General features: G+C 39.5%; 1 pseudogene; it reads left to right on the plus strand.

Moving 5' to 3' along the window:
• The first annotated feature begins 1,197 nt into the window (after positions 1-1,197).
• Positions 1,198-12,667, plus strand: LOC126470925 (uncharacterized; annotated as a pseudogene).
• The last annotated feature ends 3,362 nt before the right edge of the window (positions 12,668-16,029 follow it).

The raw sequence follows: 16,029 nt of genomic DNA on the forward strand, positions 1-16,029 counted from the left end.
AACTTCTAATTGGAAAATACATTCGCAACGTTGTGTTCCTTCGACATATTGAACACGGGAATACTCGACGTGATGCTGTGGCCATGTAGCGAACTACGACGTACCATAACAGAACTACACTGCGACCGGAGCTCACGTATCGTGTAGACGTAGAACAGACAGCAGCTGTAAACTTTACAATATTTGTGCAGTGTTTATTGCCTGCACATCTACCTATCATTTGGAGAACAAACGTGCAAATTGACAGTCTATGTTGGAACTACAGAAGAAAAAGTTTAGATCATCCTGATTTACGGAGAATGTAGGAGAAATGTCGAGGCTGCTATTGCCTTGTCTGTCGAGTGTTTCCAAGAGGAAGCTCGCTCCCGTTCGTTCTTTTATAAGATTGTGAACACCTTTATATCTGGTGGCAGCGTACAGACTGCAAAACGAAACGAAGCAGACATGTTCAGCAGAAGATAATGAAATTGGTGTAATAGCGGCAACCCACCAAAACTCAGGGATAAGCGCCCGTCAATTACACCGCGATTCAGTAGGTAGTATTGTCACAATACTGCATAGTCATACGTATCATCCATACCACGGTCACTGCATGAAGAACATTATGGCGTTGATTTCTATAACTGAGCAGCGTTTTTTGAATGGGAACATCAATAAATGCAAACGTGTCCATCAAAGTCCTTGGTTGCTAAACGTATGGTGTGGCATCATGGGGAAGAAACTCATTGGTCCGTTTTTCATCGACGGCACGTTGAGTTGACACAAATATTGAACGTTTTTGGAACAGGAACTACAGGTACTACTGCAGGACGGTCGGCCACATGATTTCAGCATGGCGGTTGCCCAGCGCATTAGGCTAGTTGCACACACACCGGTTTTGGACGGCCGGTAAAATATCGGCCGTCCACATTCCAGTAGTGATCCACTGTAGGGTATTTGAGTTTGCACACTGGCCAACCACGGGCCGGAACCGTAAAAAATTCCGTTAGCAGCCGGCCATTGCCGCTGTAGACCACCGGCGCCGCGCTGGTGCCGGGAATACAGTGCCGCACGTGGTCAAATGGGAGCTTGCACACTCGCCGATTGTTTACCTGCCGTTCTCCCAGTTCAGTTCTCGCTGTACCTTCTCGCCATACAGTCGACATTGCACCTGTACTAGTAAAATATAAAATACTGATTCGGCAGTAAGCTCTGTATATGTTTGCAGTGGATTACGAGATACACAACGATTTACTTATTTCGCTAATGGAAGCAAGACCAGATTTGTGGAACAAAACTATGAATACATATAAAGATAGAAATGTGATGAGAGATGCGTGGAGATAAGTTTGCTGCGAACTGAATCAGAATTTTGAGGAAATGGAGAGCAAAGAAAAAAATGCATTCGGTAAGTAGTATACTATTTTACAGACTTCATTAGTTCTTTATATCATGCCTACAATATCTGTCATACAATATTACGCAAATTAAAAATTGTTTTAGCTCATGTTAAAAATAATTTAGGGGCACCCAAACCGAACATTTCTATCATCGTTATAATTTTTTAGTATATGATTCTTTTTTCTTTAGAGTCTTGGCGTGTATGTCTGATAATCATAGCATAGTGTAGTAATTTTTATTAAAAATTACCGTAGATACTTTTAAAGTAAAGTAGATCAAAACGTTCGAATTTAAAAGTAAATAAAACCGGAATATAATTAAGGTAATAATGACTCCCTTCAATTTGATATGTTTTACATAAAGAATCTTATAAAAGTTTTATTAATATCAGCCACCTGTATATTAAATTTCCTGCACAGTAAAAATGTTTGCAACTCTATCTCTATTCGCTATATACACATACATAACAAATAGTTAACACTGCGGCTAAGTTAACGAGAGTCAGGGTGCCATTACGTTGTAAGTAGGCTGTTTAGGTTTTTTTATTGGTAACGCCACCTCTGTATGAAAATCACTGGCTGTGCTGTGTGCAGTCTGTGGCTAGTTTGCATTGTTGTCTGCCATTGTAGTGTTGGGCAGCGGCAGCTGGATGTGAACAGCGCGTAGCGTTGCGCAGTTGGAGGTGAGCCGCCAGCAGTGGTGGATGTGGGGAGAGAGATGGCGGAGGTTTGTAATTTGTCATGAACTGATATATATATTATGACTTGTGATGATATTAAGGTAAATACATTGTTTGTTCTCTATTAATATCTTTCATTTGCTAACTATCCCTATCAGTAGTTAGTGCCTTCCATAGTTTGAATCTTTTATTTAGCTGGCAGTAGTGGCGCTCGCTGTATTGCAGTAGCTTGAGCAGCGAAGATTTTTGTGAGGTAAGTGATTTGTGAAAGGTATAGTTTAATGTTAGTCAGGGCCATTCTGTTGCAGGGATCTTTGATAGTCAGATTGCGTTGCGCTAAAAATATTTTATGTCAGTTTAAGCACAGTCATGTATAATTGTTCAAAGGGGACGTTTCATATGTCGACCCTGCCAGGATACCTCACTGGAATCTTCTGATTTTTTCTTGTAGTTTGTGTAATTAGGGTAGCTATTGTTTATTGATAGCGCGTAATCATAGAGAGAATTTCCTTTGTAGTTGTAGCCTTTCATTGTTGTACAGTAAAACAGTTGTGGCATGCATGTAGATTTGCACCAAGTATTTCGCAGCTGCAATTAACTACATATTATTTTCAGTGCTATGTTAATGTGTTCTCCTATTTTTGCACTTCAAATTGTGCTTTGTGTTATCGTGTGAAATATTGTGACAATTATGGCGTGTGAAAAACGTAACACTAGGCTCCAAACTAAACTGAGAAATAATAGTGACGACGAGCGTAGCTTATCAGCGCCGCAGAGTAATGAATTTACTAATGTTCAAAGTAGTAATTTGGTAACTGTGCACAGGGAAATGGAGCGGGCGTCAAATAATGGCGTGGACAGTGAAACAATTAGTGAAGAGGGAAGCATTATCGATCGATCGGTCGGCAATAGCTCGCCTCAGGAATCCGAAATGACAGGAAACAATCTCGCAAATACTGTAGATTCAGGTTTTGGATCCTCACCGTTTTCTCAAATAAGTCAAGACACATTTTCTGCTTGTCAAAATGTGAATGTTTCCGGTGCAAATTCACTGCCGAAAAGCACTGAGGAACATGTTCCAGACACCAGTGCATTGTTATTACAATTAATACAGCAAATGGGACAAACACAGCAAAAGCTTCAAAAGTTAGACACAATGGAACAAAATCTTCGAAAGTTAGATACAGTGGAACAAAATCTTAAAAAGTTAGACACAGTGGAACAAAATCTTAAGAAGTTAGACACAATGGAACAAAATCTTCAAAAGTTAGACACCACACTTGAACAAACACGTGAAGATTTAACTACTGAGTTACATAACATTGAATCGAAATGTCAAAAAGTCTGTAATGACGTAAAACACAAATTTGTGAGCATTTTCAACCTATTTTTTCGCGGCATGAAAATGCATTACAGAATCACGAAGCAGCCATAAAAGAACTGCAAACCATTGTTCATGAAAATCATGAGACCTTGTGGGCTAAAATTGACTCAGTTGCATCTACCGATTCGGTTACGCAACTTGCAAAAACTCAGGAAAACTTAAAGGACACAGTAGATTCGATTTCAGCACAAATGGACACTCTGAAACTTGGTTCAGAAAAACACACTGAGGAAATGTGTTCACTATCGGAGAAAGTAGCCGAACTTTCGGATCAGGTCACTAACTTATCTACAAAGGTAGATGATGATCTGAATGACACAAGACCCGTAGCCTTCACTGACACAGAAGAGTATGAACAAATAAGAAAATTCAAACAAAATCAGAATCAAATTAATACACAACACCAAAGAGAAATCCGGGAAGTACAAGATCAGCTGACACAGGTAATACAAGAATTACGTATTTCAGAGGACACTCGCGCTCCAACACGGGAAGAGGGACTTAGAAACACGGAAAAGCCGCAAAATAATAACACAGGGCATTTCGGAAATTATGAAAGAAATTGGCAATGTGCACCGAATTTTGAGATGGAACGGCCGACACGACCTAACAATGACCGATATGCGACTCGCCGACATGACGATTTTGACTATAAGCTGTTCATTACTACACGTAAATTCAAAACATTTAAGAATTCTGGCAACGACATTCATCCACAAGCATGGCTCCATCAATTTTCTCATTGTTTTCCTCCCAACTGGTCATTGGAGCACAGATTAGAATTTATGTGTGGCTACTTAGAGAATGAACCAGCTGTAAGAATGCGATCGGTCATTCACGATTGCCACAGTGAAGGAGAATTTTACCATGCCTTCCTCTCAGCATATTGGTCTCAAGCTACACAAGACCGTGTAAAACATGGCATCATAATGATGAAACATTTCGAACAATCTGAATTCTCCAGTCTTGTGAAATATTTTGAAGACATGTTGCACAAGAATCAGTACCTGTGAAACCCATACAGCCCCTCAGAACTCATCCGCATTTGCTTAATCAAATTACCTGAACATTTACGACATATTATTTTGGCAGGACGTTGCAAAGACGACATTGAAGCTTTTCAGGGACTGTTACAAGAACTGGAAAGTGACACTGACAATCGCGGAACGTAGGAGCACAACAATTACAGATCACATCAGTCGCAATTCCGTGATGAAAGAAATAATAACTGGACGCGACAAGGCTATTCTCACAACACAAATCGTGACCGAAACAGACACCACCCGTATTACAACCGTTGGCAGAGTAGTAATAATTACAGGGAAAGATCACCTCTCCGCGGTAGTGACCATCACAGAGACAATCAGAGAAACAGACAATATGGGAACCAAAATAATTATTATCAAGGGAGACAGAATAACTTCAGACGCAACAGTTCAGCGCGCAGTTACGATTCAGGGAGAAATTCTCCACCACTTAACCGAGAAGAAAGTAACTACAGGAACTACCGACATGACGACAGACGATGTGATCGTAACGACAGACCTGAATTGCATCAGAACTGGCGGGATTCAAACAGAGCAGGGCACTTTCGACAACGTGAATTTGTAGAAGTTAGGTCTCCAAATCCCAATAACGACGCGCGCCAACAAAGGGACAGACAATGATTCGCACTGCAGGCAGCCGCGTGCGGCCGCTGGCTCAGGGAAAAATAACATAGACGCTAACCTTGAGAAAAATTCCAGTATTCTTTACCGACGTATACTGCATGATAATTGTATTCCAGCCAAACTGTGAGTACTATGAAGAGTAAAGGATTGCACCACATTTCACATGCAAAACCGTTTATTGAAAGATAATCTGCTTTTTAACTTTGTCATTGCCATAAAACTTTTCACTTCACATTTCTAGTATGCTTTGTCAGACTTAAGAAACTGTTAACATGCAACAATGTTTGAAGTTAAATATCCAGTCTAGAACGTAGGGAACATTTTTAAACAGAAATTACGAATGCATTGTTATAGTGAACAGACGACACAGTGTTGTATTTGTACATTCTTGCTTGTTAGTTGCACGATTACGTAACGACTATCAGGCTCACATACTTAAAACATATACTGGTACTGCTAATGAGATTTTAATGCAACATTTTGGTTTACTTGCAAATACATTATGGATTCAAGGTGCTTTCTGAGAGATACCAGGTGACACAGTGGTTAGTTTAATTGACAGCTACACGATTTTCTCACGACGCTACTAATGTGTGACACAATTTACGTTGTTGCTTTTGTGCTGTATCTGCTTTATATCTGCACAGTTTTTTTGAATTCTTCTGCAAAGTAAAATATGTTTTAGTAGTAACTTTTGTGGTATAGCTACATGAGACTGCCTTTTCCGTAGCACAACAATACGTTACAGCACAGTACTTTCTTCATCATGGCAATAAGCGTAATAACTAAGATATCTATACGCAAAGCATTTCACTTTTGTTTATCATGAGGTAAGTACATTGACTTCTGCAGAACTTAGCTTTCGGAGGACGATAACTACGACACTTCCACAGAGATTATGTTGCAACAAGACGCACATTTAGCGCTACAGGACACGTATTTGAGTCATTAATTTTGTACTTAAAACATTTATTTTTAAAGATTTTTGAATTACAAAGAAAGTTTTCCGTGATACATTTCATTCCATTGCTGTAATCTGTAACACCTGAGGGTATAATTGCATAAATCCTCAGGGGGGTACACGCTTACTTTGTGTACCATGTGTGTGGCAACCACAAGGAACCCTAGCTAATATGGTATTTGCTTATACAACTTTACACATCGGTACCATATTTCTCTAACACACAAATTACACAGCTATCTGATCATTTAACTGAGAGATAAACATTTTTTTTACTACATCAGTGACACATGTTTACGCAATTACACAGTTGGATAACTTCACACTTATGAAACTGTATTTTGTCTGTACGTTGTAAACTGTTCATATTTTTTTAGAACCATTGTGATACTATGAGAGCTTTGAATGATGTATTTGGTATGGATTCATGATTTTTAAAGTACGTTTGAGGCAGCTGACACTTTTGACATGAGCAGAGAATTTTTTTTATTCTTAGAAATTATTGGAGGAAGTTACGACGATTTTGAGATCTGACTGAAGTGTTATGATGTTATTATTACGACGACGATGTGTATTATGTTGTTGAGGAATGTTTATTATGCTATGTATTTCTCATGATGAAATATTGAAGAAGTGTCGACGAATATGTATATGTATAATGAGGTAAGGAATAATGAGTAGTGTTTAGGGACTCTGATTTATGAAAAGGATGTTGGAAACCAAGAAACGTACTTTAAGAGTTATGAAATGTGTGTGTATATGCGTGAATGTATTACAATGCAGACGAAAATTTTTTAGGACACTGTTATATCAATAGCATTTTGTTTCTACAGATTTGTAACGCAAATTCTTGACCTGTGAAATATTTTTATGTGAGACTGTCACTCTAGCAGAAACTGCTGTCGTAAATATTTTCGTAAGAAAGTTAAGTGACCACCTGCACGTAATGCGTCGCAGGCACCCACCTGGGCGACAGCCGCCCAAAAAAAAAAAAAAAAAAAAAAAAAGCCATTAGCCTTTCAGCCGCACAGGTAGAAAGAACAAAAAAAAGGGGAGGCCATTATCCTCGGAAATATTCTTACATCTTCAAACCTGATAGTGACAAGTGTCTTTCTACGAGAATTGAGAGCTACTGACTTACGAAATGCCACATAGCTATTGAATGATGTTTTTATGCTTTGGTTTGCGTAATTGCTTATTTCATTTGATATCTGGTTTCCAGCTGTGTTGCAGCATTGCTTTTATAAAATGAAATGCATTTGCTAATGTGAACACTTTCTGTCAACAGATCTATTAAATAATTATTTTATGATCCACATTCTTTAAAAAAGGAGCACTTGGAAAGGAAAGAACAGTAAGAAGGAACTAGTAACAGTAACACATAATTTTCTTTTCAAGTACACGGTAATATTTCTTTTTACAATCAGTTGTTGTGGTGCACCACTTTAATTACATAGACATTAAGATGTGAATATACATTTCCCTTATCTGCATTGTTGTTTTTACTGTAATATCTTTTCTGCTTGAGCTATGTCATGTTTAGATATAAGTTATTTCTGCTGCTATTTGCCAGGCATAGTGCTACTAAATTTCAGTTTGTATTACACTGTTAAGCTAGTTTTACTATTGATTTATTTATATTTTTGCTGCTCATTGCATTATATCAGTTGTAATTTATGCTGCTTGCTTTGCCTTTTGTATTTTTTATCATTGCTGTTTGTGTTACTTATTTTGTGCTGCTGCATTGCCTCGTCCCTTAGTTTAGCATCTGAGCTCAGTAGATTTAAGTTAGCTTAAGAGGGGGTAGCCTCTAGGAGAATGAGTTGCGATGAATTGGAAGAAATGCATTGAGAAAACAGGTTTAGGTAGGATTTTCTTGGAAATAAATGTTGAGGTAAGAAATGTGTGAACATATAAATACAGAAAGCATGCTTAGATAGAATTTTTTTGGTGGAAACAAAGGATGAAATAAGAGGAAAGATATATGAAGTTTTGGGTTGGACTGCAGTACCAAATGTTACACTGAAAACGAACCCTGTCCTTTCCTATTGGTGTTATCCCACTATGTGTTTGTGTACCCTTGAGTATTTGTTTTCTTCCTGTCTCTGTGTAGTTTCATAGAATTTTTTCTTCTTTTAATATTAAGCTACATTCACTATGATGAGGAATACTGTTATCCTCAAATATAATTGGCATTAATAATATGTTATTTACTTTGTAAAGATGTTAGACATTATTCATTCTGTTTAAATGCTCATGTGTGAAGTTGATGTTTTGCAAGTTATTCTGATCTTCTATGCATTTACTTATGTCATAATTGCTATAACAGTGATGTATATGTTTATTTCCATTCTTTTGTAAAGCCCCTATTACTACAAATATTATCTGTATTGTTATGTTCTTTAATGATGTATTTTGTACCTTTGTTATTGTATTCTTATGTTATAAAATTGTAATTAACACCAGTTCATCTTATTATTAACTTGTAAGTTACATTTCACTGCACACGTTTCTGTTAGTCATAGTATATGGACAATATGTGAGAAGTAGGGACTGTTAGTGTTTGCACGTGTGTTAATGATTCAGCAAGGGACTGGATAACAGCATTGCTGGTTCTAAGGACAATTCCAAAAAACTTTGTGAGTGCACAAGTGGTGGTTTATGGACTTGCTATATTCTCCGCAAGACTCTTCGATGGTGAATGTGCACCTGCACAATCGCAACAGATGGCTGCTGGCCATCTCTACAAGGACTACAGTGGGTCTGCACCTCTGGTGGCCCACCAATACCATTATCTCTACAAGGACTACAGTGGGTCTGCACCTCTGGTGGCCCACCAATACCATTATCTCTTCAAGGACTGCAGTGGGTCTGCACCTCTGGTGGCCCACCAATATCGTAATCTCTACCAGGACTACGGTGGGTCTGCTCTGTGATAACCTACATACCAATATTCATCAAGACTTCGACTGACTCTGCAGTGGGTTTGCTCCATGGTGGCCCATTACCTGTCAGCATGTCGAGAGACAGCACTGTCTTTCCGTTGGAACGACAACACTACTTCTTCAAGACAGCATGGAAATCCACTACTTCTGTGTGCATTTTCTTTTACTGCTCAGACTTTGAGAAAAACACTGCTATTTTACTGTGATGAATCAGGACTATCTTTATAGACTGTGAGAAAATTTGAGCTTTTGACCAACATAATATCAATAAGTGTGTGCATTTGATTTCTTAGTTATTGTAATTATGAAAAATTTTTTCAAATCTGTATTGGCCACTGCCCAACCCAATTTGTAAAATTTTTTGTGGGGAGCATGGGGGCTATGTAAGTAGACTGTTTATGTTTTATCTATGTAAGTAGGCTGTTTATGTTTTCTTATTGGCAACGTTACGTAGCACTCAATATGAAAATCACTGGCTGTGCTGTGTGTGTAAGTAGGCTGTTTAGGTTTTTTTATTGGTAACGCCACCTCTGTATGAAAATCACTGGCTGTGCTGTGTGCAGTCTGTGGCTAGTTTGCATTGTTGTCTGCCATTGTAGTGTTGGGCAGCGGCAGCTGGATGTGAACAGCGCGTAGCGTTGCGCAGTTGGAGGTGAGCCGGCAGCAGTGGTGGATGTGGGGAGAGAGATGGCGGAGGTTTGTAATTTGTCATGAACTGATATATATATTATGGCTTGTGATGATATTAAGGTAAATACATTGTTTGTTCTCTATTAATATCTTTCATTTGCTAACTATCCCTATCAGTAGTTAGTGCCTTCCATAGTTTGAATCTTTTATTTAGCTGGCAGTAGTGGCGCTCGCTGTATTGCAGTAGCTTGAGCAGCGAAGATTTTTGTGAGGTAAGTGATTTGTGAAAGGTATAGTTTAATGTTAGTCAGGGCCATTCTTTTGCAGGGATCTTTGATAGTCAGATTGCGTTGCGCTAAAAATATTTTATGTCAGTTTAAGCACAGTCATGTATAATTGTTCAAAGGGGACGTTTCAACGTTACTACTGTAATTATGAAGAATAGTCTAGCTGTCGTATTACGCATAACTTACTCATTTTCCAGGGAACAGCTGCAATAGTTGACAAAATATTTGCTTAATATTTTTCAAACATTGTTTACTTGAAGACCACCTCGTGCTGTGGGGAGAGAGATGGCGGAGGTTTGTAATTTGTCATGAACTGATATATATATTATGGCTTGTGATGATATTAAGGTAAATACATTGTTTGTTCTCTATTAATATCTTTCATTTGCTAACTATCCCTATCAGTAGTTAGTGCCTTCCATAGTTTGAATCTTTTATTTAGCTGGCAGTAGTGGCGCTCGCTTTATTGCAGTAGCTTGAGCAGCGAAGATTTTTGTGAGGTAAGTGATTTGTGAAAGGTATAGTTTAATGTTAGTCAGGGCCATTCTTTTGCAGGGATCTTTGATAGTCAGATTGCGTTGCGCTAAAAATATTTTATGTCAGTTTAAGCACAGTCATGTATAATTGTTCAAAGGGGACGTTTCAACGTTACTACTGTAATTATGAAGAATAGTCTAGCTGTCGTATTACGCATAACTTACTCATTTTCCAGGGAACAGCTGCAATAGTTGACAAAATATTTGCTTAATATTTTTCAAACATTGTTTACTTGAAGACCACCTCGTGCTGTGGGCTCTCTTGGCAAATTTTCCAGTCCAGTGATTTTTATAGTATCCTTTGGCCAATACCCGTACTGGTCACGAACAAAATTTGGAAGAACAACACACGCTTTTATAATATCAACTGCAAAATCAGGATCTACGTTTATAGGCCTGCGGAAGATACGCCATGTGTTGCTCAATACTCCAAAAGCACACTCGACATGACGTCGAGCTCTACACAATGAATAATTGAATATCCTCTTTTCTAGTGTTAAATGTGTTCCACCGTATTTCCGTATCAAATGTCTATGAAGCTTAAATTCTTTGTCTCCAACAAAGTAGTAGGAAACTTTCGGAGATTCTGTTCCCGGTAGACATTTTTCTTCAGGTAACTGTAATGTGTTACTCAATACCGATTGCCAAAGAGTAGACTGCTTGAAAATGGAGGAATCGCAATCTTTGCGAAAGCTTTCAACATTAACATACACAAAACGTTATTTTGAATCTGCTCTTGCCATTAATACTACAGATGAATAGTCTTTGTAGTTAAAATACATGGATCCACATCTTGTTGGAAAAAATTATGCTAATGTGCTTGCCGTCTACAGCACCTATGCAATGTGGAAAATTGGCAATTTTTCAAAATCTGAATCAATGGACTCAAATTTATCTGTGGAAAGTTCAGGTATACATTCTCTCTTTATTACTGACCAAATAGCTTCGCATACTTCCTTTACTATCTATTTTGCAGTAGAAATGCCAATTGCGAAGTAGTAACGTAGATCAGTAAAGGTGCACCTACTTTGCAAGATACCTGGAAAAAATTACCCGTTTCAATTTAGCAGCAATATTCCATGGTAAATATGAAATAATAATGTAAGAATGACGTAGCTTTAGTTTTCTACTCCATCTACACTTCAACACTTCAACGATATGCTGATAATGTTCCTAACGTAAAGGGATAGAATTTACCATTAACTTACACAACTATTATTTAGTAAGTCTCCTGCAACTTTGATTAAATTCGCAACCTGGTTAATCTGCACTCGGATTACGAAGAATCGACCGTAGCTTGTTTTTCATTGTTTCAGGAAAAGCAGTGACGATAGTGGTGGGGCAATCTTCGCGGTACATTCTCAAAAGCAAAGAGAAATCTGAAATAACGGCAGAAAAGTACAGCCGGCGCACCTAACATTAAAAAATACGTCTACGCTGACCTAATGCAGTTTTTGAATAAACTGTATCAGTCCAGGGAAGTTGCAGAAAGTTTTGAAGACAGTAGTCTTATCAATGATGACGAATATGCTGATGATGAGCAGCCTCAACAGACATTTGTGCAGGAAATCGAAAGCCTACTACACCGTAAAGAAGACAAAGTTGAACTAAAAATGTTGAAACCCTGGGAGCAACAAACACCAATTGCCTATATGTTGTTCTTCCAAGGACTTCCACCCCACCTAAACAAATTAGAGGACGGTGTGGTTCTCGAATTTCAAATGGGTGTTCTTCAATTAATTTCTAAAATCAATGTAAAAAAAATGGTCAATCTGTACTACCGCAAACACATTCCTATTATCATCAGAACTATCCCCTCTTACAGCCCTCGTCGTTTGGCAGTCATCAGCCTTCATATTCAAAGCAGTTCAACTCAAATAACAACTTCCAAGTACTATTTCCCCAAACTGATCAGTTCCACAATCCACAACTTGTCAATTACTGCAGTGCAAACAACCAGCAAGCATGCTCTCCGAAAAGAAAATCACCCTAGTACCAACGAGAACCAACCATTGCACAGCTCTATCAACAATTTGGATGATCTTCGGCAGCCACATCTTCAGATTATTACCCTGCGGAGAGCCTTTCTCCATCTGCTTCTGTGTTTTGAGTTGATACATAGACTATACTTTTACTTTTATATGCACTGCAGTTACGGATTTGTATCTTCAATATATAATAAACGGCAAAAATAGGAATAAATAACATGTTAGTTTATTTATTCTCTATCCATTGTGTTACATAGCATATGTTTCAAAAATATTGAGCTGTCCACTTTAAAAACAAATTGGGGTACTTTCATGTTGAAGACCTTTCTGGTTTTAAGCCAACAAAATGCACATGTCTTTATTTAAATTTAATACATCTGATACTTTCATTTAAAACAAAAGTTTCTTTATTTTTTTAATGTTCTTACTTACCTCCATGTAAGAGTGAGCCTTTCATGTGATGGAATAGAATTTCTCATTTTAGTTTTCTAGCGTTTGATTTTATTTTTCAGCTTGTCGTGAAGTTCATCATAGGGTGCTGCAGACATTCTGAGGAATTTAAAAACTTACCCCCATTGCGCCAAAGTTCTTCAAAAAGAGTGTACATTGTTCCCATAAGTTCGATACTTTGGTTAATTGGATTAATCCAACACTTCCTCTTATTCCTACGGTCCTTCATACGACGGTACAGCAACCACATTGGAACAACTCGTTTGGGATTCATTACTTAATTTTTAGAAACAACGTCACTCGAGCACGACAGCCAAGAAACTGGTCGTACGACCGGTAAAACTCCGGCGTGTGTGCAACCAGCGCTCGATTGATAAAACATCGGCCGATATTATACCGGCCGTCCAAAACCGGTGTCTGTGCAACTAGCCTTACGCAATTGAAGTACGGGAGGTATTAGACCGTGTTCACACTGGTCGGTATATCGGCAGAGGTGGCCCTATTAATTGGTCTGCTAGGTCGCCGGAATTGACGTCGTCGGATTTCCTCATGTGGGGCTATTTAAAAGATAAGGTGTGCCAGCAGGTGCCAAGAGGCCATGAAGATATGGTCGACCGCATGAGGAACGCTTGTGCTGACATTCCCACAGATACGCTTTTGTCTTGTGTACGGTCGTCTGAAAAGCGGATCACTAAGTGGACTGCAGTTGATGGTAATGCGTTCCAACACTTACTCTAGTTGAAAAGTAGAGTTTCCTTCACCTCAAACTACTACCACAATTGCGCGTCGAGTAGTCCCCCGTGCGGGAAGTCGGAGGAATACAACGTCGCGAAAGGGTTTCCAATTAGAAGTTATGAAATATTGGCTTGTCGTACGCGCGCAGCGTGGAAATGGGGTCCCACATGCCACTGGATATCCAAGGGCCATTGAGCAGCATGTGGGAAATTACGACTGTGTTGCCGTTTCTATGCCTCCGAATACAGCGCCATCTGTGTCGAAACGAAGAAAATGCTTCAGAGAAAACGTATGTAGTTTTTGTCGTAGAATTGTAATATGCAGTCAAAACGGGGGTTCCCAACGAAGATTTCAAAGTTGCCCCCTCCCCCCCCCACACACACACACACACACTTACGAAAAGGTTTCGGTAGGGTGTGGAATCATTGGATGTCCCTCTCCGAGACAAACAAACTGGAATTATAATTTTTGTTGATCCAATGTGTAGTTTTCGAGATATTTCAACGTCTTCAGTTAAAATGAACATCCTGAATATCAACTGAACTTGGAGGGAAAGAAATGTTACTGTATCTTGTTACTGTTTGTATTGTTAACGTTTAAATTAATATTACAAATAGATGCAAAGAATATAAACTTGTGGAAGAGCCGAAAGTTTCAATACAATAATATTACAGCACAGAGTTTTTTCACTGTTACATTATTTAAACCTTGGGGTAGTTCCAACGCTCTGCACCAGCGCACCAGTCCACAAGGGTAAATGGTTGATTTCCAGTTTAGAGAGAATTTGTTCTTAATGTGGGTATACACTCTGATGATGAAAGTCATGGGATACCTTCTAATATCGTGTCGGACCTCCTTTTGCCCGGAGTAGGGCAGGTAATTGACGTGGCATGGACTCCACAAGTCCTTGGATGTCCCCTAGAGAAATACCGAGCCTTCCTGCTTCTATAGCCGTCCACAACTGCGAAAGTATTGCAGGCGTAGAATTTTGTTCGTGAACTGACCTCTTGATTATCTTCATTAAACGTTCGACAGAGTTCATGTCAGGTGATCTGAGTGATCTAAAATTCGCTCGAACTTTCCAGATTGTTTTTCAAACCAATCGTGACCTATTGTGGCCCAGTGACATGGCGCAATGTCATGCATACAAATTCCTAATTTTTTTGGCAATATGAGGTCCATGAAAGGCTGAAAATGGTCTCCAAGGGGCTGAACATAACCATATCTAGTCAATGATGTGTTCAGTAGAACGAAAGGAGCAATCCATTCCATGTAAACAAACCCACACCGGAAAATCACGGGAGATTAAAATTTTGTGCTGGGCCGAGACTCCTACATAGGACCTTTCCCTTCCGCAGGCAAGTGCCCTACCGACTGAGCTACCCAAGCACCTCCCCACAAAAGGCAAAGGTCCCGATTTGAATCTGGGTGCAGTAGACAGTTTTAATGTGCCGGGAAGTTTTATATCAGCGCACACCCTGCTGCTGAATAAAAATTTCATTCTTGGAACATCCCCCAGGCTGTGGCTGACCCATGTCTGCACATTACCCTTTCTTCCAGTAGTGCTAGCGTTGAAAGTTTGGCAGAAGAACTTCTCAGGCTGTGGCTGACCCATGTCTGCACATTACCCTTTCTTCCAGTAGTGCTAGCGTTGAAAGTTTGGCAGAAGAACTTCTGTGGGGTCTGGAAGATAGGGGTCGAGGTAATGGCTGAAGTAAAGTTGTGAGGAGGAGTATTGAGTTTTGCTTGCGTAACTCAACCGGTAGAGCATTTGCTCTCGAAAGGCGAAAGTCACGAATTCGAGTCTTGGTCCGACATACACTTTTTCATCCGCCGGGAAGTTTCGTATCAGCGCACACTCCGCTGCTGAGTGAAAATCTCATTCTTGATACAGATAACACGACTATGGACTCATCGTCAGCTTGCACAGTGCCTTGCTGACAAGTTGGGTCCATAGCTTTGTGGGGTCGACGCCAGACTCGAAACCTACTATCAGTTCTTACCAACTGAAATCGGGACTCATCTGACCTGCCCACGGTTTTCCAGTCGTCTAGGGTCACGAGCTCAAGAGAGGCGCCGCCGGCGATACCACGCTTGTTAGCAAAGGTACTCGCGCCGGTCATCTGCTACCATAGCCCATTAACGCAAAATTTCGTAGCATTGTCCTAATGGATACGTTCATCGTACGTCCCACATTGATTACTGCGGTTAATTCACGCAGTTTTACTTGTTTGTTAGCACTGACAATTCTACGCAAACGCCACTGTTCTCGAAATGAAGGCCGTCGGCCACTGCGTTGTCCATGATGAGAGTTAATGATTGAAACGTGGCATTCTTGGCACACTCTTGACACTGTAGATCTCGGAATATTTATTTCACTAACG

This window comes from Schistocerca serialis, chromosome 3 (genome assembly GCF_023864345.2).
Source record: "Schistocerca serialis cubense isolate TAMUIC-IGC-003099 chromosome 3, iqSchSeri2.2, whole genome shotgun sequence".
Taxonomy (NCBI): domain Eukaryota; kingdom Metazoa; phylum Arthropoda; class Insecta; order Orthoptera; family Acrididae; genus Schistocerca; species Schistocerca serialis.